The 27,710-nt window shown below is 52.7% G+C and overlaps 1 protein-coding gene across 5 annotated transcripts in view; it reads left to right on the forward strand.

Moving 5' to 3' along the window:
* Positions 1 to 27,710, forward strand: part of PTPRE (protein tyrosine phosphatase receptor type E) — a 179,250-nt gene that overhangs the window by 97,469 nt on the left and 54,071 nt on the right. The gene's annotated exons all lie outside the window — the stretch shown is intronic.

Genomic DNA, 27,710 nt, shown 5'->3' on the forward strand with positions numbered 1-27,710 from the left:
TGCACTGGGTAGCAGTCATTTGTATTTCTTAGGAAAATACATTTATAAAGTCAGTCGTGCTCGGGGAAAACAGACTCTTGAAAATGTTTCCTAAGGCATTAAAAGCAAATAGTAGCACCGTCGATTTTAAGAGCAGCCTGTGTGCTTTCCATTTCAGAACTGTACTCGGTTACACTCATCCTGTTAAAAGGGTTTTAAAAAAATTAAAAAAGGAGGCAGCACAATACTGTAAGCAGTTTTAAGTCTAAAATCATCTTGCAGAGCCGGGAATTGAAAATGTGTTTTACTCCATCCGTTTGTGGCCGTTCACATGTGGACATAAGGCACTGGGGTTCTGCCGGGTTTGAAAACTAGAGCAAAAGGAAAGAGACCCAGCTTAATTAGTATAAATGTTGCCGTGTAACTTCTAATCATGAGTGTAATTTGCAATGCATGCTCACCATGTAATTTAGCACAATGGGACCTGCAGAATGTAGGACTCGTATTTAATCAAGAGAAATGATTAATGCAGAAATGGGTGGAGTGTGGAGACTGGGATCCTGTATAGAAGCCCCACATACCCACTGGGATATTCCGTCTATAGCCCCATTTTCAACACCCCTACGTCCCCACCCAGGGGACACTGTGTCAGCTACTGAGCTGTATTACTCAATGTTATCGTGCCTCAGTTTCCTCACGTGTGAAGCGGGGACAGCAGTGGTCCTGATCTCTTATTGTTGCTGTAAGGGTCAAATGAGTGAACAGGGGAAAGCCTTGGGTACACAGCACTCAGCCAATGTCATGTACACTCACTTCTCTGAATGTTCTCTGTTGTTGCTGTTCGGTTGCTCAGTCGTATCTGACTCTTTGTGATCTCCATAGACTGCAGCACACCAGGCTCCCCTGTCCTTCACTATCTCCCAGAGTTAGCTCAAACTCATGTCCATCGAGTCGGTGATGCCATCCAGCCATCTCATCCTCTGTCATCCCCTTCTCCTCCCGCCTTCAATCTTTCCCAGCATCAGGGTCTCTTCTAATGCTTTTATTCATGGGGGTCTTGGAAGCCAGCCTGGCGAGGGTGCCCGTTATCCCAAAGTACAGTACGTGGTGATCCTGGGACGCTGTCTTTATTGAGGTAGAATTCACATAACCAAAAGCTCACTTTTCACTTTCATGCATTGGAGAAGGAAATAGCAACCCACTCCAGTGTTCTTGCCTGGAGAATCCCAGGGACAGGGGAGGCTGGTGGGCCGCCGTCTATGGGGTCACACAGAGTCAGACACGACTGAAGCGACTTAGCAGAGAGAGAGCCACTTTAAAGAGTACAGTTCAGAGGCATTTATTACCTTCATAATGTTGTGAAGCTGTTGTGTCCACCTAGTTCAGCATATTTTCATCACCCCAAGAGATGCTCTGTACTCATTAAGCAGATAATTCCCATTTTCCCCCTCGCCCAAGCCCCTGTCGATCGTGTATTTGACTTCGTCTCTTTCGATTGCTGTAGATGGATGGATTCTGCTATTTCATAGCAATGAAATCAGACATTAGGTGAGCTTCTCGTCTGGTCTGTTTCACTTCCCTTTGTGTTTTTGGGGGTCACCCATGCTGTAGCAGGTGTTCGTGCCTCATTCCTTTGCATGGCCGCCTAATAGCTCATTGTATGCACTTGCCACAGTTATCCATTCATCGGCTGATGGACGTTTGGGTTGCCTTTGACTGTTGCGGAGAGTGTTGCTATGGATGTTGGCGTACAGGTTCCTGTGCTCCTGCTTTCAGTTCTCCTGGACGTGTGCCTAAGAGTGGACTTACTGGGGACAGAGCGGTGTCAATGGTGGAGGAATCCTCCCGGCTGTTTCCACAGCAGCTGCACCGTTTTGCATTCCCACCAGCAACGTGTAAGGATTCCTGTGCCTCCATATTCTCACCAACACTTGTTATTTCCTATTAATTTTTAAGTCCAGTCATTTTAGTGGGTGCGAGTGGGATGTCATTGTGGTTTTGTTTTGGTTTACAGTTCTCTTCCCTGGTGGCTCATACAGTAAAGAATCTGCCTATAAGGCAGGAGACACAGGTTCCATCCCCAATCAGAAGATCCCCTGGAGAAGGAAACGGCAACCCACTCCAGTATCCCTGCCTGGGAAATCCCATGGACAGAGGAGCCTGGCGGCCGCAGTCCCTGGGGTTTCAAAGAGTCGGTGTGGCTGACAGACGGACACCTCGCTTTTGGTTTAAATCTCCCTGACAGTTAGTGACGCTGAGCATCTTTGCGTGTGCTTGCTGGCCACTTGTGTATCTTCTTTGGAGAAATGTCTGTTCAAGTCCTTTATCTGTCTTTTAACTGGGTTATTTGTTTTCCTGTTGTTGAGTGCTGAGGGCCCTGCGTGTATTCTGGATGCTAGTTCCTTATCCGGTATGAAATTTGCAAATGCATCTCCCCGTTCTGCAAGGCGTCTTTTCACGTTCTTGCTAGGCCCTTTGATGCACACAAGTCCTGAGATGGTTTTCGGTAGCAACAGAACACAGCCACGAACAACTCTGAATCAGGAAGGGAGAAAGCCCTTTCCTTCTTTGCTCCCTTCCAGGCTTCCTCTTGCTCAAAGGGAGAGGCCCGGTTTGATGTCACTGTGTCTGCAAGACCTTTACTTATCTTTTTCACAGAAACAGAACAGGCTTTGGCCAAGAGCCTTCCTCGGGGCCAGTGTTTAGTGCGAATGTCTTCCCCTTCCCCACTGAGCTGATTGTTAAGATCATCTCTATACATGCTAACGAGACTGGTTTTCTTATTTATGCTAATGAGAGGATTTCCTTTTAGATATATGTACTGAGTTTCTTTCAGGCTTCCCTTGTAGCTCAGTCGGTAAAGAATGCCTGCAGTGCAGGAGACCTGGGTTCGATCCCTGGGTCAGGAAGTTTCAATCCCTGGGTTCGATCCCTGGGTCAGGAAGTTTCAATCCCTGGGTTCGATCCCTGGGTCGGGATCCCTGGGTCCCTTCTCCCCTGGAGAAGGAAATGGCAACCCACTCCAGTATCCTTGCCTGGAAAATCTCACGGACATAGGAGCCTGGTGGGCTGCAGTCCATGGGGTTGAAAAGAGTCGGGCTCGACTGAGCGACTGGCACTAATGAGTGGATGGCGAGATAGATCTTGTGATGCTGCTGGGAGGACACAGGCGTGTGGGAACTGCTGCTGAAGGCCCTGGGCAGAGAGCAGGGCATGTGGGCTGGCCCGTCTGGGGAAGGGGCGCAGGGTGGACGGCAGGCACCAGGCTGACCAGCCCTGGGAGAGCAACCTGGCTGTGCCCCAGGGGCTGCACCCAACACTGCTTCTCGTGGCTCCTCACCTAATTCTCATGATTGCCCGATGAAGTGAAGGAGGCCTTGACCTTCAGGGTGAGCAGACGGAGCGAGTGAAAGGTAGGAAGTTAACTGCAAGAAGAATGTGAAAGGTTGATGACCGACAGGTGTAGGGGAGGAGGAAGGAGGAGGTCTGGAAGGACCGGGAAGGATCCCACAGCCAGTGAAGCAGGAGACGGGCCGACAGGGAGCTAGAGGCATTTTAGAAACACCGTCACAACTTTCTTAGCTCGGCGTCTGTATCCATTTCCCAGGGCCGCTGTAGGACATGAACACAGACTCGGTCACTTACAGCAGAGATGCTTCTCTCACAGATCTGGGGGCTGGACCTCTGAAATCAAGCTGTCAGTAGGGCCCAGCTTCCTTTGAAAGCTCCAAGTGAGGGTCCCTCCCGGCCTCCTCCAGCTCGTATGGCCCCTGGCAATTCTTGGCTTGTGGCTGCATCGCCTCAGTCTCTCTCTGCCTCAGTCTTCACAAGGTGTTTTACAAAAAAAAAAAAAAAATCCAGCCTTTCTTTCCTCCGGTACATCTCCTTCACATCTGCACAGGACTCATCACTTCTGACACTCCTGGCCCCAGAATGCATGGAGGTTCTCAAACGGCTGGCGGTTCCTCTGCCCCGAGCAGTTCTCCGTGACACCAGCTGGGCTCCCTACAGTGGAACTGGATTCTGACATCATCCGGAAATGGCATCACATTCCACGGGTGAAGGGCTCAGTCCCCGGAAACTGCTCCCCCTTCAGATGCCACTCGCAAGTCCAGCTTGTCATCTGGGCTTCAGACTGATCGGCTCGAAAGCAAAGGTTCCCACAAGCCCCTACTTGGGCTTGATTAATTCGCCAGGTCAGCTCACAGAACTCAGCACATTTCCCAGCTTATTAGAGGATGTGATAAAGGATACAGATGAATAGCCAGATGGAGAGAGGCACGGGACCAGGTCTCGGGGAGAGGCACACGGCCAGTTCCGAGTGTAGGAGCTTCTGTCCCCGGGGAGCTGGGGGGTGTCACCCAACTCATGTACCAATGTGTTCACCCCACCTGGGAGCTCTCCGAAGCCCACACTATTGGGATTTTTATGGAGGCTTCATCACCAGGCATTGCTGTTGTTCAGTTGCCAAGTCGTGTCCGACTCTTAGCGACCCCATGGACTGCAGCATGCCAGTCCTCCCTGTCCGCCACTATCTTCCAGAGCTTGTTCAAACTCATATCGATTGAGTCAGTAATGCCATCCAACCGTCTGATCCTCTGTCGTTTCCTTCTCCTTCTGCCTTCAATCTTTCCCAGCTTCAGGGTCTTTTCTAGCTCTTTGCATCAGGTGGCCAAAGTATTGGAGCTTCAGCTTCAGCATCAGTCCTTCCAATGAATATTCAGGGTCTATTTCCTTTCTGATTGACTGGTTCGATCTCAGTCATGTTCGGCTCTTTGTGACCCCATGGACCACAGCACATGAGGCTTCCTTGTCCTTCACCATCTTCTGGAGTTTGCTTGAATTCATGTCCACTGAGTCACTGATGCCATCCAACCATCTCATCCTCTGCCTCCCCTTCTTCTTTTGCCTTCAGTCTTTTCCAGCATCATGGTCTTTAGCTCTGTTCCCAGCACTCTGTCCTTCTCAAGAGAATGGGGGAAGAGAAGGTAAAAACATCAAGCTTCTAATCACAGGCTGGTCTTTCTGGTGACTGGTCCCATTCAGAAGCCCACGCAGAGTTGCCTCATTAGAGCAAAAGACACTCCCATCAGCCAGGCCTTTGAAAGGGTTTTAGGAGCCCTGTGTCAGAAACCAGGGTCAGAGATCAAATAATAGAATCAAAGATGCTTCTAGTGTTCTTATCACTTAGGACAGTCCAAGGGCTTTAAGGGAAATTACAGGACTTCCCTGTAGCTCAAACATTAAAGACTCTGCTTGCAATGCAGGAGATCCAGTTTCAATCCCTAGGTCGGGAAGATCCTCTGGAGAAGGGAATGGCAACCCACTCCAGTATTCTTGCTTGGAGAATCCCATTGACAGAGAAGCCTGCAGGGCTACAGTTTGAGGGGTCACAAAGGGTCAGACACGACTGATCGACTAACACACTTATGCCAGGAGCCGGGATGAAGACCAAATATGTATCACATGTTATGAATCATACATGTTCTTCTCCGTGTGCATCTCTCCTCTTCTTATAAGGCCACCACCTGTTAGGTTAGGGCCCACCCTAGTCCATTATGGCCTCATCTTAAAATGAAAAGATCTGCTTTCATCTGCAAAGATTGTATTTCCCAAGAGGCCACATTCTGAGGTTCCGGGCAGACAGGAATTTGGAGGGAACTCAGTTCAGCCCAGTATGGCATCTGTTACAGGTGGGCTGTCTGTCCTTTTCCACTGCAGGTCTAGAGGGCAGTAATGGTACAGTATTGGGTTTCCTAAGACCAAAGTAATCTATGGTAAACCTAGACAGTGCATTAAGAAGCAGAGACATTGCTTTCCTGACACACGTCCCTGTAGTCAAAACTAATGTTAACCTCCGTTAGTGCCAAGCCACTTCATGGTTTTTCCAGTAGTCATGTACGGATGCGAGACTTGGACCACAAAGAAAGCTGAGCACCAAAGAATTGATGCTTTCCAATCGTGGTGTTGGAGAAGACTCTTGAGAGTCCATTGGACTGCAAGGAGATCCAACCAGTCGATCTTAAAGGAAATCAACCGTGAGTATTCATTAGAAGGAGTGATGCTGAAGTTGAAGCTCCAATACTTTGGCCACCTGATGTGAACTGACTCCCTGGAAAAGACTCTGATACTGGGAAAGACTGAGGGCAAGATTATAAGGGACTGACAGAGGATGAGATGGTTGGGTGGCATCACCGACTCAATGGACATGAATCTGAACAAACTTCGGGAGACAGTGGAGGAGAGAGGAGCCTGGAATGCTGCAGTCCATGGGGTTACAAAGAGCTGGACACGACCGAGTGACTGAACAACAAGACCAAAGCCAGTCCCTGGCCCTTCTCTCTGGAGCTCGGACCTCAGTTGGGGTTGGCACCTGGGAGTCCCTGAGCACCATTTCACGGACTGGGGAAAAGCAGACACTCACAGGCAAGGGTAAATCCAAGCACAGGATTTTTACACACAATCAACTTCTACGTGCTCCTTAGGTAACTTAACTAATTTTGACTTGAAAAATCACTACTAAATTTAAGTCTGTTTCCTCCTGTCTGAGCCAAGAAGAAATGAGGAGCTTCACAGTCTTTCAAGCTTGCTAAATTGTTATGTAGCTTTTAGATACAGATGGGATGGAGCGATATTGATGCTATGTCAAAACAGAATTGCATCTTTATTGAAAGCTTCCCTGCATGGAGTTGAGAGACCCCTGATCAGGGCTCCTGTCCTCTCTTTCTGTTTGGGTGGCTTCGCCAGACCTGGGATGCAGCAGGAAAGCGAGCAGCAGGCCTTTGAGTGGATGAGACAATGGAAGAAGGCTCCACCAGGAAAATGAAGCCCCCGGCCCCCGAGACTGTGCCAGGTCCCCTGAAAGACTCTCTCACCATATTGAAGCCCCCGGCCCCCAAGACTGTGCCAGGTCCCATGGAAGACTCTCTCACCATAAAAGACTCTTTCTGTGATAGCTCTGCCTTAAAGCATTCTCCTCTCTGCTCCTTCCCTCCATCTCCTCATCAGTTCAGTTCAGTTCAGTCACTCAGTCTTGTCCAACTCTGCAACCCCGTGGACCGAAGCATGCCAGGCCTCCCTATCCATCGCCAACTCCCAGAGTCCACTCAAACTAATGTCCATTGAATCGGTGATGCCATCCAACCATCTCATTCTCTGTCATCCCCTTCTCCTCCCGCCTTCAATCTATCCCAGCATCAGGGTCTTTTCCAGTGAGTCAGTTCTTCACATCAGGTGGCCAAAGTATTGGAGTTTCAGCTTCAGCATCAGTCCTTTCAATGAATATTCAGGACTGATTTCCTTGAGGGTGGACTGGTTGGATCTCCTTGCAGTCCAAGGGACTCTCAAGAGTCTTCTCCAACACTCTCGTTCAAAAGCATCAATTCCATGCTCCTTGCTTAAAAGAGACGGTCTGAGACAGCCACGACCGGTATCATGCTTGAGCCAGTCAACCTTTACTTGACCTCAGTGTTTCTAAACATGGTTGAATAAACTCAACTCTCAGGGCCTGTTTCCTATTTTTCTGTTACCTGTCTGCCTAGTAGATTGAGACATTCATTTCCTTTGAGGTTTCTTTTCTTCCTTTCTGGTGGGTAACAGAACAAGGAGTCTTTCTCAAAGGACATCAAGTCCCGTGATTCTGTGTAGATAAATATTTGAGGAGCTGCATCTGGGGAGCCTGGCGTGCTGCAGTCCGTGGGGTCACAAAGAGTCGGGCACGACTGAGCGACTGGACAACAACAAGCTGGTGTTTATAGAGATAACCGATTGAAGAAAACTCGGGCTTTTTTTGGGTAAACCTTTGGCCCGTTTCATTCCCTCAATGAACAAACATTTATGAAGTACTTGTTTTATGATGCAGGATCATTTCCCAGGTATAGTAGATAAGAGGAAGTGTCTGAGTTGACCTGTTTGGGATCTCCAGCCCACAACATGTTAACATCCGTTGGTGCCAAACCAATTCGTGGGTTTTTTCCTTTATTTTTGGTTATATCGGTGGTAGGAGAGTTAAAGTAAATATTTTCAGGGAATTTTTGGAATTTACAGAATGTGTGTCCATTTATCTTGAAAGGAAATGCCTGACAGTTTGGATGGAGCCTCGTGTTCCCTAACCCTGTCCTGATAAAATCTTACAGTGTTTCGGAATACTTCCCAGGTCTGGTGAGCTCATCTTGACCTCAGAGATGTGGTTTTCCAAAGTCTGGTTGTTGGAGAGTAACTGGCCTTGAATTCAGGCTCTGCCATTCTATGGCTGTGTGGCCTTGGGCAGGTTACTTAACCTCTCTGGTCCTCAAAGTCCTCTGCTGCAGGGCAAGCATGTGAGAGCCCATACCATCTCAGAGAGCTGCCGTGAGCATCATGTGTGTTTATCTGTAAAGTGCTTGGACCCGTGTCTTGAGCCAGAGAAGGTGCTCTATGATGTTAGCACCACGGTCAGCCTCAGCATCCTTACCTGAGCCTCACCTGCATGGCTCACTGTGCTTCTGGAAATGCCTGACTCTGAAATATGGGCTCATGTTGTCTTGGGTACCCACGCGCTGCATGGCTGAACTTCCTACTCCTGGTGCTGACTTGGGGTGGAACTCAGAGCTCGGGGACCTCCTCGCTGCTCACAGGGCTGGCACTGTGGGGGGCAGCAGACAGCTTCCCTCTGGGAAAGAAGGCTGCCCTCACCCGCCCCATGGGGACACCGCGGCCAGCTCTGTGCCGTGTGCACCTGCCCGGGACACTGCACAACAGGGACATGTGAGGACCCCTGGCGTCCAGGACGTGAGCTGTCTGGGTCGGTCTAGGGCACCCTTGAGAGCCTGGGTGCAGCCATGCTTGCCAGACCCTGCTGGTGGGTGGATGGACCCCAGGCGGCTCACTGTCCCGGACCCGCAGGGCCCTCCTGGGGCTTGATGCCTCTGGGACTGAAAACTGAGGCCTCTTGTGGGTTTCCTCCCCCACTCAGAGCTCAAGTCTAATTGGATGTTTCTAAACGAAATGGATTCTGTTGCTTCTGTTTGGCTGCCTTTGAGCTGAACATATTTTAGAAGTGTTTATCCACATTCCAGAAAGGGTGGAAAGGCTCTCTTATCTTACAGACTCCCCCCCTGGTCTCCTGAGGTCATTGATTTGTCATTTTACAAATTCAGAGGGGGCACGAGCTGGCCCAGGGGCACACAGCCAGTGGACCAGAGCTCGGGTTGCCCTGAACTGGTGGTCCAGACTGTTTCCACTGACGTCTGTGCTGCTGGGAGAGTGGCTGTGATTGAAAGGATGCTGGAAGAAATTAAATAATTGGGGATTTTAAAACTGGGGATTCTCCATCTCCCTAATTGTGTAATGCCACTAATTACATTCAGGGGGATTTATTTAGCCTGAACCTGCTGAGTCAATTCTCAAACGAAGACTCAAATTTCTCTCTTGTTCCACCCTGGTGACCTCACCTCTATCCATCCCTCCTAGTCAAGTGGACACACAGGGGATCGTCCAAGCTCCGATGCTTTGGGAGAAAGAGGATGCTTGATAATTAGGCTGGAGACAGGCATAATTGAGATTGTCCAAGGCAAGCAGGGCATGTGGCCCCTCTGCTCACAGTGAGGAGGGGCACTCATTTGGCCAGTCCTCCTGGGCAGCCCCCGGGGGCCCAGGTTCTGTGACGGTCGTGAGCCAGGCCCATGTCCCAGTCTGGAGACCCAGTGGGTTCAGAGCCCTTGTTCACTCATTTTCTTCACCTGTGGCCTGGCTGGAGCCTCACACAGAGATGACTGCACATTGGACAAGTGGTCTCTTCTGGAAAGTGGCAGGGCCGGGGGCCCCTGAGGCCAGCCCGGGAGGCAGGAGAGCGCACAGCAGCTTGGTTCCAGAACTGATGTCTCCCTTTGAGGAATAAAAAGCTGCATCCCGGGGGGCACAGGTATGTCACCCCGCTGGGGACAGGCAGACCGGCCGCCCCCACCCTGTCCAGCCTTCCCCTCTTGCACAGACCCCCTCTCCTCTCCTCCCTGCCCTCCCAGCCTCTTTTTCTCTCTCTGTCTCTTTTTCCCCCAAATACAAATGTCATAGCAGTTGTCCTCAATCGGTTTATTAAATAACTGATAACTGATCCCAGTTAGTGGAAGGCAGGTGAGGGGCCAGCATGTCCTGGAAGTCTTTCGTCTTAATTGGCTGCCGCTTCTGCCCCTGTTCACCACTTTGCTTGCTGTAGTTTGAGTTGTGGCTCCCAGGGTAATTAATTTTAACGTGCATGGAAGAATCACTATGGCGGGCGCAAAGCCAATTTCCTGAGCGTGGCATGCTGTCTGATTTATAACTTCTCGCACTCCAGGCGAGTAAAGTCCGTTCTAGTGTTAAATTTCTTCACCAAGGTAGAGAGAGAGTATCCACAGATTGTAAAATAGACTTCCAGGCTGGGAAATAAGGGAGAGGGACCCGCTGGGGGGAACTCAGACGCAGCTCACAGCGCTAGTTACCACTCAGTAACGCATGGCGGGAAAGCTGATTAGAGAACAAATAATCTCACTGGCATTGGGGTTGCCCTGCGGGACAGCGCAGGGACCAGAAACCTCGTTTCTAGGGTGATCCTGGAAGGAGGCTGACCTTCAGGAGGTAGGGACCTTCTGAGTCGAGGTCCAGGACGCCCAGCGGGTGCAGGTGGACCGTTCCTTGGCCTCCCCGCCTGCGCCATCTGCTGGTCATCTCCGCCATTGCCTTCGGGGTTCCAGGGACCGCGCGTGTGTGGACACAGGGGCCCGCCCCGCCTGCGTTCTTGATGCTTCCAAATTCCAGTGACAGCTGAGTCCGTAAAATAAAAATATAAAATTATAATACCTGAATCGCTTGAAAGCGTGTTCTTGGACACTCCTATCCCTCTAGGCTTCCGCTTTCCAACTCCACGCTCATTACTGTCTGTTCCCCTTAGGTTGTGAGCATCTTAGGGGCGCTCTGTACCCGCGAAGGGTACCACCCAACTGTGAGTGCCTGGAATGTGCTAGCGCAGAGGCGGCACCTTGAACACGAGGGGTGTGGCTGTGCCCCCCTGCGCAGAGCAGGACCCCCCGGATCCTAATAGGCAGGCACTGTGCCCCAGATCATAGAGAAGAAGAAAATTTCCAGGGGTGAGAGAGGAGGCCAGAGTGCCCGGGAGATGATCCCAGGTGTGAACCCATCTCCCGGGCTGGCTGCCTGATGCAGCCTCCCAGCAAATGTCGAGGGCTATTTGGGGACAGCAAGATGACTGAGGATAGCTGTTGTCCGGTCACTCTGGAGTCCAGCAGATTCCCAACCAATATACCCAACTTCTCCTTGTCCTCGGCCCATGAGAATAGACACAGCATCACCAGGACCCAACGGCTGAAATGCCCACTGCTACCTTCTACCCTGGCTTTGCTGAAGACCCCGGTGAAGCTCCTGGCCAAGGTGGGAACAGCAAGCGGCCCCAGCCTCAGAAGGGAGGCCGTACATCAGCTTCTCCCAGCAGCCATGCCGCTGACTACCTGGGTTTCTGCTCAGTTCTGGGGTCGTGAGGGTGCACAGACTATGTGTTGGGTGTGCAAGGGGCAGAGTTCCCTGCCCATAGCAGCTTCCCAAAGGCAGGATTGGGCTGCTGCTCCCCGAGGCATCCGCCTCACCCAGGACGTCGAATGCAATAGGGGATCAGGCTTCCAAGGGGGCTGGTGCCATCACTGGCCACACCCCATCCTGACCCACAGATGTTCTTTTCAGAGTAAGGCTGGTCCCTGGTCAGAGTAGAAATCCCCTGAAGGCAACATCGCTATCTGATCTTGTTGATTAAATAAGGCCTCCTTCTATGCTCTGTGTCCAGGAGACACTCAGTAAATATTTGTTGAATGAATGAACACATAAACAAATCTCTATTACTGGCTCCTGGCCGTACTCAAATTGGTGTTCCTTTAAAAATTCATGAGTGCCATAGTGTTTCCCAGTGTGGGAGCAAACCATTTCATGAAATAGGCATGAAGTTTCTATTAAAGAGAAGAGTATCTATTCATTAATATTCCCAAAGGGTACCTTTTTTTGGTTTACTACTGTGTTGCTGTTATAATTTTCCATAATTATATGCTGTTGATTGTAGTTTAACGACAGAGCATCAATAATGAAAAATGGAACCCTGGAACTATTTTAGCCTTAAAGTGTTTAGCCTTAGCAGAGGGAAGAGAATCAGTTAGCAGAGTGGAGGGTGGTGGAGAGAATAGACTCCCCCAAAAACTATGAGGAGAGGAAGCATAAAGTTGTCCTGTGGATCTGAGCCTGTGTGGTCTAGACAGACACCAGGTAGGATCTGTTAGAAAACAATTGGGATAATTTAGAAATGGAGGGAGAGTCTTATTCCTGAGTGGCCCTGGGGCTGGTGGTGGAAAATATCTTGGTAGAAGTCAACTTCCAGGAGTAGGGCCTGTCGAGAAGAGCAATTCTATAAACAAAACAGCCCCGCAGTAGAAAGAGGAGGCTTTTGAAGAGAGGTCCCTGACAGAGGTCTTGTTAATTTCATTCATTACCAGTAAGTAATTGAATGAATGAAGGAGTGAATGAATAAATGGACAATGGACTTACTGAGAGGAGACCCAAATGACCTTGCTTCAGGCATGAAGTGGGCCAGGCCTTCAGAAGGGACCCTGGCCCCACAGCCCCACTGGGTACCAACAGTGTTGTGTGTCCACCGTGGGTGGGGTGTCCAGGGAGGCTCTGAAACAGAGGTTTTTGGGGTTATGAGAGACTGAGGATTCTTTCCCAAGTTGCATTTGCGGGCAAATTTTTCTTCCAAATAACCAGAGGTGCGGTTATAAATAATTCATGCACATTGTTTCCCAATTAACATTTTTCAGAAGATGTCGGCACTTCTTTGAAGTCTTTCCCTCTTAAGGGACAGCGACCCACCCCATTGGGCTGGGCCAGCCTTCTGCCCTAATTAGACAGTTACACAGGAGACCTGGGCAAGGAGGGTGGATTTACTTTTAATAAAAGAAGATTAAAAAACCATGCATCTGCAGCATATTAAAGAAGATGGAACCAAATGAAAATCCTCCCACAGCGGTGGAGAGTCATGGTCTGAAAAGGAAGTATTTCATTGGAATTCCTAAAACTTCTTGCTTTGAGTCAGGAGGAAACTCAGGCTCGCCCCCCGCCCCGCCCCTGATTGCAGCATCAGGCGTTGTTCTGAGCAAAAGTGCTGGGGACAGAGAAGCACTTTAAGTCCAGACATGACATGGGGCCCAAGTGTCCCTCTGTGGAGTGGCAGCCGCAGGCTGTGTGAGGAAGGAGGAGTAGGGCCTGTCCAGGTTCCAGGGAGGGACCAACCCACACAGCCTCGCAGGAATTCAGGCCACACCTGGTTTTCCCAGGAGAAGCCAGATCTCCAGACGTTATGTAGATTCTTTCCCCTTTTTACATATTTCAAGCTAACTTGAATCCTTTTAAGTCATCAGCGTACACCTCGTCCTTGAACATAGCAATTCCACTTGTAGGCATTCACTTCAAATGAATGAAAAACACTTGTCTGCAAAAAAGACTTGTACTGAAGTCCGTAGCAGCTTTGCTCATAATAGCAAAAAGACTGGGAAACAACCCAAATGTGTATAGAGAGGAGAATGGGTAGTCGTGCAGTGGGAAGCTCTTCAGCGGAACAGGGCGGCCTTCGGACGCCTACGGCAATGCAGACGAGCCTCAGAAACCTGTCGAACTGAAGAAGCTGGACACAAAAGAGTATTATGGTTCCAATTATCTGAAGTTCAAGAACAGAGCTAATCATCTCTGTAAACAGAAACCAAAACAGCATGTGCTTCTTGGGGTGGGGGAGGAGTGGACAAGAAGGAAGTTTCTAGAAAAATGGCAAAGGCTCTTCGTGTTGATCGCATGGGGGTATGCATTTACTGAGAACCATCAAATCATCGGCTAAAGTCTGTACACTTGACTGCATAGAATTATACCTTAAAACATTTTTTTTTTCAAAATACAACACACATCAAACCTGGGCTGTCTGTGGGTCACCTTGCACCAACAGGCTTGGGCATATGACTTCCATCCTACAGTGAATTTTAGCCTCTCAGTCGGCCTCCAGGTGGAGAAGCACATCCCCCCCTGCCCAGGCAGGTGTGGGGCGCGGCAGGACAGGCAGGAGGGCCCCCTCACCAAACTGCTGCCATTTCTTCATGAATGTATCGCTGTGACTTTCACTTTCCTTCAAGTGCAGTTTACAGGAACGTGTTCACCTTGTTCAGAGCAGTGACAGTGCCCATCCCTGTCGTCCTGCTGCTGGGACCTGTGCTGGCCGGGATCTGGGGGCATAGGGACAGAGGGCGCAAAGCCCACCTCGATCCCAGACCAGGCAGCCAGATAGTTGGTGGAGTCCTTCCTGCTCCTCTCTGACTCTGCAAGGGTTGGGGGAGTGTGGGCAGGGAGGGTACACAGCCAAGAAAACAGAAGGCAGACGTTCAGGCTTGTGCATTGAGCACCTGCTGTGCGCCATCAGACTGCAGTGCCGAGGAGACTCAGAGGCTGGGGAGACGGACCAGGCAAACAGATCCACCTGGCCGCACATCGGATGTGGAATCTTCATCTTCCAGCTTCCTGTGTCCTGCCTCTTAAACCTCCCATCTTGTGGTCCAATCAAAACGGGTCTCATTCACACAGCCCCATCTATAGTTGTGTGGCTGTGGTGACGCACGTTTCGTCTGTTCCCAGAGGCTGAGTGGGGCAGGGCGGAGTTGCTGAGCCCCTGATGACACTGCAGTAAATGTTTTTCCAGCTTCCCTGTCCCCCCAGGCTTGTCCCAGGCCTTTGGTAGTCCCAAAGTTCCAGGAGCGAGCAGTGAGGCAAGACTCCACTCCAGGTTGCTCTTCTTTCTGTAACTGCCGCATGTCTAGGGCCCTCTGTGGGGTTTGCCTTCCGTAGCCAGAACGTCAGCCTGCAGCACGGGTCTGCCGCTCTGTGGCTCTTTGATGGTGTGTCCTGATTAAGCCTGTCCACTCATTCACTCATTATCTAGCCGTTGCTTAGCAAACATCCCAGAGCATCCTGCCCTGGGGTTGTCCCCAAGGTCCTCCTTGGATCAGGGTCTCAGACGAAAGCCAGGTGGGGAATGGAGAGGATGTGGGAAGGGGTGCCAGACCAGGGTCCTTCAGGAGGTGCAGGGTAACAGCACCCACTGCGCCCCCAAGGACCCACGCCCCTCAGCATGTAGCTATGAGGACGGCCTGTCTGGCTTTGCCCAGACTTAGGAGTGATGGTCCCTGAGCAGGCACTTTTGTTACAAGGAAGCGCCAGGTGTCTCTGCAGGGAGATCAGAATTCTCTCCCTGGCTCCCGAAAGGCTTTGGTGGAAAGTGGAGGCTGTGTGTGTGTGTGTGTGTTCACTCACACACACATGCACACATGTGGGCTTTGCAGGGGCCACTGTGGGGTTGAGAGGTGGAGACTTTATGTTCACCGTCAAGGTGATTGATGGTTGGCAGTTGATGGTGGACCTTCTCACTGAAGTGTCAGGATTTAAGCAGCATAGATCTTACTCGACTTTGATTTTGCTGATGGATCTCTTGACCCCAAGTTCAGATATATAATCAGGCCACAAGTATAAGCAATTGTTTTCCACTCAGTTTCTGCCATTTGGTTGCCAACAGCAGAAACCTGCTTAAGGTCATTTCAAATGGACTAAAAGAAAACTGCTTTAGTCAGACCATAGGCCGCTATTTGGGGTTTAGAGCCGGGAGAGCTAGATAAATCTGGATCCATCCTCGCTTCAGTTTATCTGGGAAAAGCAAAACGACACTCTTGGTTTTGGAGTGACGAAATGGTCAGTTGCTTCTGCGGATGCATAGACCATTGGCCCGCCCCTGGAAAGCCCTGTCTCCCTGCCCTCCCACACCCAACCCGTCCTCCCCTGGGACCACCCAGCGGTGCCTTTCCCTCAAGTATCACATGGGTTGAATAACCAAGAGCACAGCCCTGGACAAGCTCACAGCGCTGAGGCTACTGGGCCATCCCAAGGGGTCGTGGGGTGGCAGGAGGGGTGGTGGGCGTTGTCCAGCCTGGAGCCCACCCGAACAGATGGACTTTGTTGGGAGTCATGTGGTTAAAGAGGCGTGATTAAACCGTATCTCAGCCCTGCTCAACTCAAGGAGAGCATCTGTGCACACAAGTGCCGTTGACGCCGGCGCTGGGACCCCAGGGCTCCAGTACACACGGTGTCCATCCCGCGTCCACCCCTACATGCTGCGCGTGGCTCCAGTATACACGGTGTCCATCCCGCGTCCACCCCTACATGCTGCGCGTGGCTCCAGTACACACGGTGTCCATCCCACGTCCACCCCTACATGCTGCACGTGGCTTCAGTATACACGGTGTCCATCCGCGTCCACCCCTGCATGCTGCACATGGCTCCAGTACACACGGTGTCCATCCCGCGTCCACCCCTACATGCTGCGCGTGGCTCCAGTACACACGGTGTCCATCCCGCGTCCACCCCTACATGCTGCGCGTGGCTCCAGTACACACGGTGTCCATCCCGCGTCCACCCCTACATGCTGCGCGTGGCTCCAGTATACACGGTGTCCATCCCGCGTCCACCCCTACATGCTGCGCGTGGCTTCAGTATACACAGTGTCCATCCGGTGTCCATCCCCACGTGCTGCGCGGGCGTGGAAGAGACTGTGGCCTCCTGGCGCGGGGCTGGCGCCTCGTTCTGTGGACATGTGCAGCCTCAGGGCACCTGCTCCACCCTTCCCCCGGGAGCGGGTGCTCCAGAATGCACAGAGTTTCCAGAATTAGCACAACAGAGCCCTCGGAAGAAAGTACAATGAGCGCTGTCCCCCTCCGCAGGCATGCAGCGTCCTCCAAGCCAAGGGTCCATCGTTCGAGGCTCCATCGCCTGCTCCCGTCAGTTCCCAGGGTCCCACCGAGATCTCTGGTTACACTGTGCCCGGGAGTATTCCCATCACTCGTTACAGGACCTGAATTGCCTGCTACAATTCATCTAGCAGGAAGAGAAGGGTCCCAAGACTCTTTAAAAACGCTCTTGGGGGAAAAACAAAGAAAGGGAAACACGATGGAATTCCAAGTTTCTCGCTGGGTCCTTTCCCTTATGCCTCTTCTGAGGATGTTTTAGGTGAAGGTTCACCATCTTTATTTGACTTTTTTGTCGAGTCTACATTTTTTTTCCCCACAGTCTTTGATTTCCAGTGTAATCAACCTCAATTTTCAGGCACGATTCTAGCATATGCATTTATTATTGATCATGGGCAGAGCTCTGTGCCCGAGCGATTGGCATACTCGCTGAGTTAAATTAACCCAAGGCTGCAGCCGGGGTATGTAAGCAACTAGAAGGAGGATGTTGGTTTATGGTCCCTGGAGGCGGGGACGGAGGGAAGTGTTGGTTTATTTATGCTGTTTGAAGGATGTCACAAATTGATGTACTGACGCAGCCGGGATAAAAGTCAGATGAAAGTCACAAGGTGGAGGAAGTGGTCTCTACCTGATGCCCCCCCGGAAGGTGTCCTGACAGCGTTCTGAAGCCCTTGAGCGCTGCTCACACACCTCACTTAAAGCACAAGCCCCTCCTCCATCAGGAGCACCTGGCTCCCCAGGGGCACCGGGCACACCTGCTCCAACAGGTGTGCTTCCCAGGCAGGACCCCGATGGGCCTGAGTGAGACCGCGGGGCAGGGCAGGGCTCCCAGGGGTTTTGAAAATTATGTCTGTGCCTCTGACAACCTTCCTGCACCAGCAGGTGGAGCCCCGTGGCCCTGATAGGTGATCCCTGGGCTTTCAGTGAGGCCGAGTTACAGCTGGTTTGGAGTGGAGGGGGCCTGTCCTTCCCCCAGGCTGCGTCCCCAGGCAGAGGCCCAGGATCCCCCCGTCTCTCCTGAGAACACCCCTCCAGTGTTCCTGGGTGCTGTTGCAGAACCCCCTCTCGACCGCCCCCCACAGCAGAAATGCAAGACCGTGAGATGGCCTGACTCCCAGGAGCGCATGTCAAAGTTAAGAAGGAGCAGATGGATCAAAGCCCACCGGCTGTAGGTGCCGGCGGAGACACCCCTGGAGTGGGGGGCTGAGGTGGAGAGAGCAGAGCTTCCCAGGGTGGGGACAGGGCCCTGGAGGTGCATGAGCCACCCACGTGGTCCAGGGCCAGAGATGATGGCTCAGACAGAAAGAATCCACCACCACTCACGTCACCTTCAGTGAGATTGTAGTGCTTTGGGCCACAGCACCGGCACGTCTCCATGAATATTCACGTACAATATGACAGGAACAAAAAATAATCCGAATGTCTTTCCCAGGGAGAAAGGATCACCGTTCAGATTTGCCACATGTAAATTGACAGCACCCTCCCCTAGGGCCATGGCAATTTCTGATAGAAAAAGCAAGAGAGCTGAGAAAGTATTGGGACAGGAGCCTTGGGGTCCGTTAATTGTTGTTTACTTACAACAATCAGTAGAGATTAACTTTCTGGGCATTTTCCCCTGGATCATAAATAGTTACTCTGCAATAATAACTTGGTTTTGGTAAGATCTAAAGACCGTTCACTTTCACTTTTCACTTTGATGCATTGGAGAAGGAAATGGCAACCCACTCCAGTGTTCTTGCCTGGAGAATCCCAGGGACGAGGGAGGCTGGTGGGCTGTCGTCTATGGGGTCGCACAGAGTCAGACACGACTGAAGTGACTTAGGAGCAGCAAAGACTGTTCAGGGGCTTCCCAGCTGGCGCTGTGGGTAAAGAATCCACCCGCAAAGGCAAGAGGTGAAAGAGATTCAGGTTCGATCCCTGGGTCAGGAAGATTCCCCTGGAGTAGGAAATGGCAACCTACTCCAGTATTCTTTCCTGGAAAATCCCACGGACAGAGGAGCCTGGCGGGCTGCAGTCTATAGAGTCTCAAGGAGTCAGACAACGGAGCGCACACGAACAGTGTCCCAACAGAACTGTCTTGTCACCGCTGAGGTGGTCATTTTTAATGAATAAAGAATTCAAGGATTGTTACATCTTCTGTAAAATGACATTTACTGCCAGTGTAGGAAAAGTAATTATTAGTGATTTGTGAGGCTTACAAACAATTGATTGTGACACATTGTTTGCAACATTTGAGATGAGGCAACAGAGCCTTCCTCTGTGGTCTTTGGTTCTATGTAACTCCCGCTCAGGAGTGAAAAGTTATGCTTACAGGTTTTCACGGGTTTTCCCCTTTCTTCTTTTATGATAATAAAAAGGATCATTTTCTTTTCAATAGGGAGAAATTTATCCAGTAAAAGTCTAGCTGTAGTTCCTTCCTGTTGGCCTTCGCTATGGAAATGTTGTTGTGGTTTAGTTGTTAAGTTGTCCTTGGGGGTCGTAAAAGAGTCAGACACGACTTAGTGACTAATCAACAGCAACCTGGGAACATCGTAAGTTTCATGTTCTCTAATAGGTGATAGGTCAGGGGCTTCATTGGTATCTAAACACATTAAAGTATGGCTTTGGGGGTCAGTGAAAATGTGCTTTGGAGAAAACGGTCCTCGGATCTTTAATTATCTGTGGTTCTGTTGTCTCTGTTGCAGTGGAGAAAAACTTAATTCTTAAACAATAAGCTCTTCCTTTTTCTTCATCTTCAAGAGGGTAAGATGAGTAATTGGAATTATGCAAATTAGTGCACTGTCCATAGAAAAGTGAAATTATCCCCTAAGAGACTTGCTCGCAGGCCAGCATCCTTATGGTCCTTCCTTGTGGTTCGGGCAGAAAGCTGCCGTGCCCTCAGCCCCTCGCTGGAGCCGACCTGCCCTGAGTATCAGGCCAGCAGGGAGCTCAGTGTGGACCGGCACATCAGAGGTTCGGGTTCACGGGAGCTTCACACTGTCCTTGTGATGTTTCAGAATTCTTTGATGAAATCAGCTTCTGTGTAGCGTCTACAAGTGCGCACACAGGTCTTCAGCAGTGTGTCTGCAACAAAGCACCGAGGTGGATCATAAAGGACATTTCACTCTTGGACGCAGTGGATTTCCCGAGTTCTTTGAAGAGCAGCTGCCGATCTCTGTCGCTGTGTCAGCATCAGGGGTAGCAGGGTCAGGAGCTCCCAGCAAGGATGCTTTGCTTGGGATTCTATGTCCTCTCCTTTGATGGTGTCCCTGCTTTGCTCAGGGAAACACCTTCTCCAGATTCTAAGCCTCGCACTAAGAGGTGAGCTCAGCACACGGCCAGCTGAGCATGGAGTAACAGTAAGGCTTTGCCCCAGTCTATAGATGAGTAAGCTGAGACATCCGTCCACAGCCACCTGCATTTTCCCCTGAATCTAATAACTTCCATTTCCAAGAGACCAGTCAAATATGGGGAAAGGTTGAACTTCCAGGGTTCGTATCTTATGCCCTTTCTTCCAGAATGTAGCCATTCATCCAACAGATCAAATCTTGTTCTTGAATCATGTAAAGCTCAGTTTGTAAGAGCTGACCTGGGTGTGGAAGCCCTTTTCTGCATGTGCTCTGCAGACCCGAGCCCCTCCACGCAGCCGCGCCCTGGGTGCCTGAGCAATCCGTGCCCATTTACAGGTGGCTCCCAAACACCTGGTCTCCTTTGAGCCCCTAGCCTCATTAACACAAGAACAAGAGAGAAATGTCAGGTAGCCTCTGCTCTGTCATGGATGATAAATTATCTACTTTGTAGGGAAAAAAAGTTGAGTAGCTAAAGATGTATGTCCAACCATAGTGTCAAACTCTATTGACTTTATTAAACAGAAAGAATTTTATGATGAGACTTGACTTTAGGCAACCCTCAAACCAAGTCTGTGATGTTTGGAATAAAACTCCCAGATGTGCTAAGAGCGATCCCAGTTTCCCAGGGAGTCTCAGCTGAGGGTCAGGATGGCCTGTGTCTGCGTCTGCCTGGGCTGGGCCATGGGAGATCGGGACCAAGGACCGGCCAGAGGTCCACTTACTAGTGACCACAGTCATCCCTAGTGTTTGTGTAGCGGAGCTTCCTGCCTGCACTGTGTGGACAGGGCATCATGTTCGGAAGGGTCGGAACTTCAGGAAGGCCCAGATTCTGGACAGTCTGACCCGTCGGTGGATGACCTGAGCTCACGCTGTAGTCTTCTGAAGGGGAGGGAACGTCAGTGTCACGGTGAGCTAACTCCAGGCTGGTTGTGGCGGTCACCTATGCTGTGGTCACTGCAGGAGAAAGGCTGTCGCCGCCCTGCAGGTCGCAGCCACCGCGCAGGAAGGACTTGCAGTCCTGGAGGTCCTGAGCCCAGTCTTGCTGGTCCCCAGGCCCCACGGGGACCGGCCCCTCTTCTGCTCGCCCCTGGTTTTCCCCGCCTGCCTGACCCTTCCTCGGCCCCCTTCTCTCCAGGAGCCTCCAGGCGTCCATGGTCCCAGCGTTTACTCCGTGCCCCGTTTCTGCTTTCCCTTTTCCTTGTCTCAGGTCCTTCATCCATTGCCAAGGTCGCTTGCCTGCTGGCAGCCCCCAAGCTCCGCCTCCAACCAGAACTCCCTTGGAGTTCCACAGGTGCATGAGGGACATCACCCGCTCGGTGGTCCACAGGGCTGGAAACTTGACCTTGACGGCACGGTCTCACCTCTCCCCCAAACCAGCTCCTCCCCAAGGTCACCTGCTCTGTTCTCTGGGCTGTGCTCCCCTCGTCCAGCAAGTTACAGACCATGACCCTGGAGCCATCGGATAGGACAGCATGTGTATGTTCTAAGTCACTTCAGTCGAGTCTGACTCTTTGCAAACCCATGGACTGCAGCCCTCCAGGCTCCTCTGTCCTTGGAATTTTCCAGACCAGAACACTGGAGTGGGTTGCCATTTCCTACTCCTGGGGATCTTCCCGACCCAGGGATCGAACCTGTGCCTCTTGTGTCTCCTGAATTCGCGGGTAGGTTCTTTACCACTAGCGCTGTCTGGGAAGCCCATAGACAGCCAGATATAGCACATTAAAACCCGGCCAAGGAAGCCGGGTGACATTTGAGTTCCCGGTAACCAGTAGATGAGTCTTAGTGTGAGCAGTGAATACAGGGGACATACTGATATTCGGGTGCTGTGTTTTGTATGGATTCCTGCTTCCCAAGCAGGTCTCCAGTCTGTAGGTGCATTCCCGTCCTTCCTTTTCTTGCCTGGATGCTGTGCTCTCAAGATACACAGAGCTCCAGAGAGACATCAGAACCCTATCCCCTGCCTGGTCTGGCTTTTAGTATATGTGCTGCCGAAACGAGCACGTGGTCTGGCTTTTAAACCTGGAGACCATCCAGCCTGGCCCTATTACTCCCTGTCGCAGCGGCCCTGAATGACTCATCATAACCTGACCCGGCATTTAGCCAGAGTGCCTCGCTGATAAGATACCCAACAGTAAGTAGCTGCACTAGGGCCAGCCTGCTACTCTTCTGCTACAGACTGTCCGCATCACAGCAGGAGGGTCTCAATCACAGTGGAAGCGTCTCGATCATGGCAGGAAGGGCTTGATCACGGCGGAAGGGTCTCATTCACGGAGATAGTTGCGCTCTGCGTGGCGCTTCGGAAACCCCACCCCATCAGCCTGGGACTCTTTAGGGGGAGAGGGTGTGTCAGCCCCGACTGAGCTCAATGAAGCAGCCCCCGCCTCCAGAAACAGGAGTCGCAGCTGCCTCATGCCCTCCTCCAGCCCCCGCCACCCAGCGGACTCCGTGCTGGGGAGACATCTGAGCTCGAGGTCCCCAGGGGTTTTCGGATTGAAAGCTGGACACTCCTGGACACCCTGGGACAAACTGGTCACCCCACCGTGCACCCTGGGCACACTGGTCATGGAGGCCAGTCCTCAGAAAGAAGCAGAGAATTTGGGACGTGCGGGCTGCAGGGGGCACCACTTAACTGCTGTGCGTCCCTGAGTTCTCTGAGAGTCCCCCCATTTGTAAAACAAGGAGTCGTCCTAACGCCTGCTCCGTGCAGACTGCATAGAAGGATGGATAGAAAGTCGGAAGAGGTGGCACATGGTGAACCCTGGGCTGTGCGTGAACGGGCTGTATGTGAATGTGTTTACAGAGGGCTGGGGACGGGGGCGGGGTGGGGGGGGGGTGTCCCGGCAAAGCTCCCAAGGGTGGAAAGGCTGGCTGACTGCCTTCTGGAGCCGGCAGCGACAGGGAGCACCCCGCCTGCCACCCCAAGGGGGGAGCCCTGCAGCTCTGCACGCGCCTTTTGCACGTCAGCATCCCGCGTGCTGCCTCCCCGCACCTGCTCCAAGACTCTCACCTGCCCGGCTGCCCTCAGCCTTGTGGGGCATCTTCACACGGTGCTTTGGGCGACAGAGAATGGGGAGGAGGAGGCCTGCACGCTGGAAAGCTGAGCCACGCACGCCTGGTGTACACCTAGCGTGTGCCCGGTGGGAGGAGCTGAGACCGCACGGAGGGCCGCTGCCAGGAGCTGGGCTGCCGCCTCGGTCCCGTCCTCTTGGTGTTCACAGGAGGAGGGGACTCCCTTTTGAGCTCTGGCCCCGCTGTTGGCCACGCACTGAGCATCTTCACGACTCCGCTGTTGGTGTGTTAGAACTGGCCTTGTACGGATGTCGTAAGCCATCCTACCAGCTGGCCGCTGAGGCCTCAGGAGGTGGGAGCTGCCTCGAGGAGCCGCCCTCGCTTCTCACCCCCACGGGTCCTGGATGACTCTCCTGAGCCCCTCATCTCCCACCCAAGCTGAGATGCCTTCCTTGCTACGGGTGGGCTGCTGCCTGAGGAGCCACACAGCCAAAGCTGGCACACCAGTCACAGCAGGGTCTGCCCTACAGGCAGGTCCACCAAACTCCGCTCTGCCCAGCCAAGTCTGAGGTTGCCTCCGTCTGCAGAGCTGAGGGCAGGCTGGCCCCTCCCCGGTCAGAGGTCTGTGCACGCACCTGGCCTGTGTGTCCAGGGGCTGGAGGGCAGGTGGGCATGGGTCTGGAGGTGGAGACACCCGTCACCATTCCCCCCCCGCAGCTGCCTTCCATGGCCTCCCCACGCCCTGGTACTTCCACCTGCCCTGGGTGTGTTCAGAATTCAACCTCCTGAACCCCGAGACTTCTGTGTCTCTCAGGAACCCAGATTGGGCTCGGCGTGTGTGGAGGGTGTGTGCATGCCGTGGGCAGTGTGAAGCCTGAACCTCCAGAGCCCAGGATGGGCCTCTGGCTGCAGGGCACCCTCATTCCCCTGGCGCTCTCTGCCCGGACCGCCTGGGTGGGGCCCACAGCTCACCCCCACCCTCTTTGTCCTTGTCTGAACAAGGCAGAAGTGGCGCCCGCCTCCCTGGGTGGCTGTCGGGTGAGGGGGACTCAGACCGGCCGCCCTGCTCAGCCTCGCCTCCTCCGTCTCCCCCCACCTCGTCTCTCCCCTTTTCCCCTCCTGACGTGTGGATTTCTTTGTCGTTGTTGTTCTGTCACTAAGCTGTGTCTGACTTTTGCAGCCCCATGGACTGCAGCATGCCAGGCTTCCCTGTTCTCCACGATCTCCCAGGGTTTGCTCATGTTCGTGTCCATGGATTGTTTTGCTGGTCTCCTTTTAATGGTGTTTCCCTGGTTTTGCACTTCAGTTCAGTTCAGTCGCTCAATCGTGTCCGACTCTTTGCGACCCCATGAATCACAGCACGCCAGGCTTCCCTGTCCATCACCATCTCCTGGAGTTCACTCAAACTCATGTCTATCGAGTCAGTGATGCCTCCTGCCCCCAATCCCTCCCAGCATCAGGGTCTTTTCCAAGGAGTCAACTCTTCGCATGAAGTGGCCAAAGTACTGGAGTTTCAGCTTTAGCATCATTCCTTCCAAAGAAATCCCAGGGCTGATCTCCTTCAGAATGGACTGGTTGGATCTCCTTGCAGTCCAAGGGACTCTCAAGAGTCTTCTCCAACACCGCAGTTCAAAAGCATCAATTCTTTGGTGCTCAGCTTTCTTCACAGTCCAACTCTCGCATCCATACATGACCACTGGAAAAACAATAAGGTTTTGCACTTAGATGTGTCGCATTGCTTCTGTATGAAAGCAATTAAGTTCCAACTTTCACCAGCTCAGATAAAAAGCACCCCCTTTTGCATCTTTTCTTTTTTGACAAGCGACACCTCCTCCGAAAGTCAGGATCACTCTGGATACAGGAGGAACTTGCTAAGTCTGCACATTATCCTGCCTAAGGGGTGTTTACGATTGTTACTGAAACCCCTCATCCATGCAAGTATATTCACACCTGAAGCTTGGGAAAGGTCTGGGTTTGTTTCTCTTTTACTGTGAAAACATTTCTTTCTTTTTCATTTTGTTATTCCTCGATGCATAAAATAATAATAATCATCATCTCGGCCCTGGGGTTATTTTCTTGATTTTCTGGAACACAGGCCTGGTTGGGATCAGGCTGGATAGTCAAGGACCCGAGGCTCGCTGTCATCCTGGTTTCCCAGAGGGTGGGTGGGGAGGCCGGGGGGGGCAGCCCCGTGCCCGGCAGGCAGAAAGGGCTTCACTTGTCTTCTAAGGGGTGATTTCAGAAAGTCAGTGCTGCACTGCCCAGGGTGTTTCCCGGGCAGGTGTCTGAGGACGCTCCCTGGCTGGCTGTGCTCCGGTGGCTGTTGTTTTCCCCAGCAGCATCCTCTCTTGGAGGCCTGTGGGATGGGGGGAAGCCGGCACCCTGGGTTCATCCCCAGGGGTAGCGTGTGGGTCCCCACCTGTAGGTGAACAGTGGAGCTTGCTGGTTTTCTGGGATCAAAGCTGCCTTTCTGCCCTCGGGGTCCGTCAGCAGGCAGGAGGCTGCCCCTCGAAGTCTTCACTATGCTCCCTGGCCTGGGAACTTGGGGCCGCGGCTCTAGGAGTGGTGTTGGTCTCCATCTGTGCACGCATGCCACGCCTTGCGCACAGATGGGCCTTGAAGGGTCCCTAAAGCTGTCTGGGGTCACCTGAGAGGGGGCGATGGCTGGCCTTTCTCTTCCTGCTTTGCCTGCACTGAAGGGCTGGATAAGCAGCCGCATGCAGACCCCCTCACCTGCGCCAGAGGGGCCCCTCTGGTCAGGCCGACCTGGCTGGGACCACAGCTCGGTGCCGGCTGTGGGCAGCCAGCAAGGAGCCTGGCCCCCCAAGATGGAGGGAGTGAGTGCACCCAGTGCTGCCCACCCGCCCCCTCTGCAGCCAGAGCCGGGCAGGCCTGAGGTGGCCTCGGGGCGGTTCTGACTTCAGCTGGGGGCCCGGGAGCTTCCCTCAGCTCTGCAGACCAGAGGAGGAGGGACTGGGATCCTAGAAAACATGGCACTTCCCCAGCCTGTCTCAACCGTGATCCTCAGAACCTTCCAGGAGGAGGGGCGGGCAGGTGGACATTCTAAGCCTTGGTGTTCAGCCTCAGAAGAAGCGAGGAGCCGTCTTTGTCTGCAGTTCAACAGGTGTCTGCATGGCTCTGCTGCCTCCGGGCCAGGAGTTTCTGGGGGGCCCCGAGGCCTCTCCCTGGGAGGCACCCGCACAGCCACCCCGGGCCCTGAGCCCCCCGCCTGTCCAGGCTGAGTGCCCACCCCCAAGCTCTTCCACCTTCTCTTCCTCCAGCTGCCCCGAAGGTCACTGTGACCCCTGCTCCTCCAGAAAGATCGGGGAGCAGGGGACACAGTGCACTTGACCCTGGCTCGGCCCCTCGGGGGAGGTGTCAGAGGGCAAGAGCTTGGAGGAGGCTCAGCCCGGTTCTGCTCCTGGCCCCCGGCTCCCAACACAGCTGAGTGCCCCGTCATTAAAGCAGAGGGGGACAAGGGAGGGGACGTGTGTCCCAGCACAGCTGAGTGCCCCGTCATTAAAGCAGAGGGGGACAAGGGAGAGGACGTGTGTCCCAGCACAGCTGAGTGCCCCGTCATTAAAGCAGAGGGGGACAAGGGAGAGGACGTGTGTCCGGGTTGGGGCTGACTGGGGCTCGGATTATGGGCTGGCCTAAGCTCCCTGCCCAACCCCTCTGGGCGCACACACCTGGGGCTCAGGGGCTGCTGGCATCCTGGCCCCACCTGATTCGTCAGTGGCTCCAGGGCATCAGCGTGGGAACAGCTGGATCGGTCCGAGCTGTTCCCCAAGCTTGTGTGCAGAGAAATTGTCCTCTGGTGGGGCAACAGGGAGCTTATCTTCCCCCGACAAGGACCATCCCAGGAGGGCACAGTGTCCACACGGATGCAGACAGAGCAGACAAGGCGTAGACATTCTCCACGAGGACCACAGAGGGAGTGGGGGTCCAGGCTGCAGGCCGTGGGCTCAGTCATGGAAACAGTAGCAGCTTCCCCCCTCCCTCCTCTCACCATGGGCTATGTCCACAGTTCTGGCTGCTTCTGGGGGGCGGGGGCGAAGCGGGTGATGGGGAGCAGGTCTTCGCAAAATACCAGCGGTCACTTGGCTGAGTTTAAGGTTCCTGGCCGCACACGTGGTGGTGCCCTGGCGGTCAGTAGTTCTAACAACCGGCTCAGGCTGATGGTTACAGTTGACAAGACTCAATCACATTTGTTATCTTGTTGGATCCTCCTAATTTACTAATTGGGAAGGAAGATCAGAAAGGTGAAGTGTTCTGGCAAAGGCCTTCATCCCTGGAGAGAAAGAGAAAGGATGAGAGAAACAGAGAAAGAGAGAAAGAGAGACCCTCAACACAGTCAGGCTTTCAGTCTCGGGGAAGATGGAAGCTGCTCTGAATTGCCTAAGGGTTTTATTTCCTTCCACCTCGTTCACTGAGCATCACCCCTTTGCCAGATGGACACACACGTGAGAGCCGCTCCACCCTCAGGAAGCCCTCAGGGCAGGGGTCATTCTGTCCAGCAGAACGAACTTTACTGTAGTCCTGCTGGGAAGCT

This window comes from Bos grunniens, chromosome 26, assembly GCF_055505025.1.
Source record: "Bos grunniens cultivar Pamir isolate PY7600 chromosome 26, Bosgru_T2T1.0, whole genome shotgun sequence".
Lineage (NCBI taxonomy): Eukaryota > Metazoa > Chordata > Mammalia > Artiodactyla > Bovidae > Bos > Bos grunniens.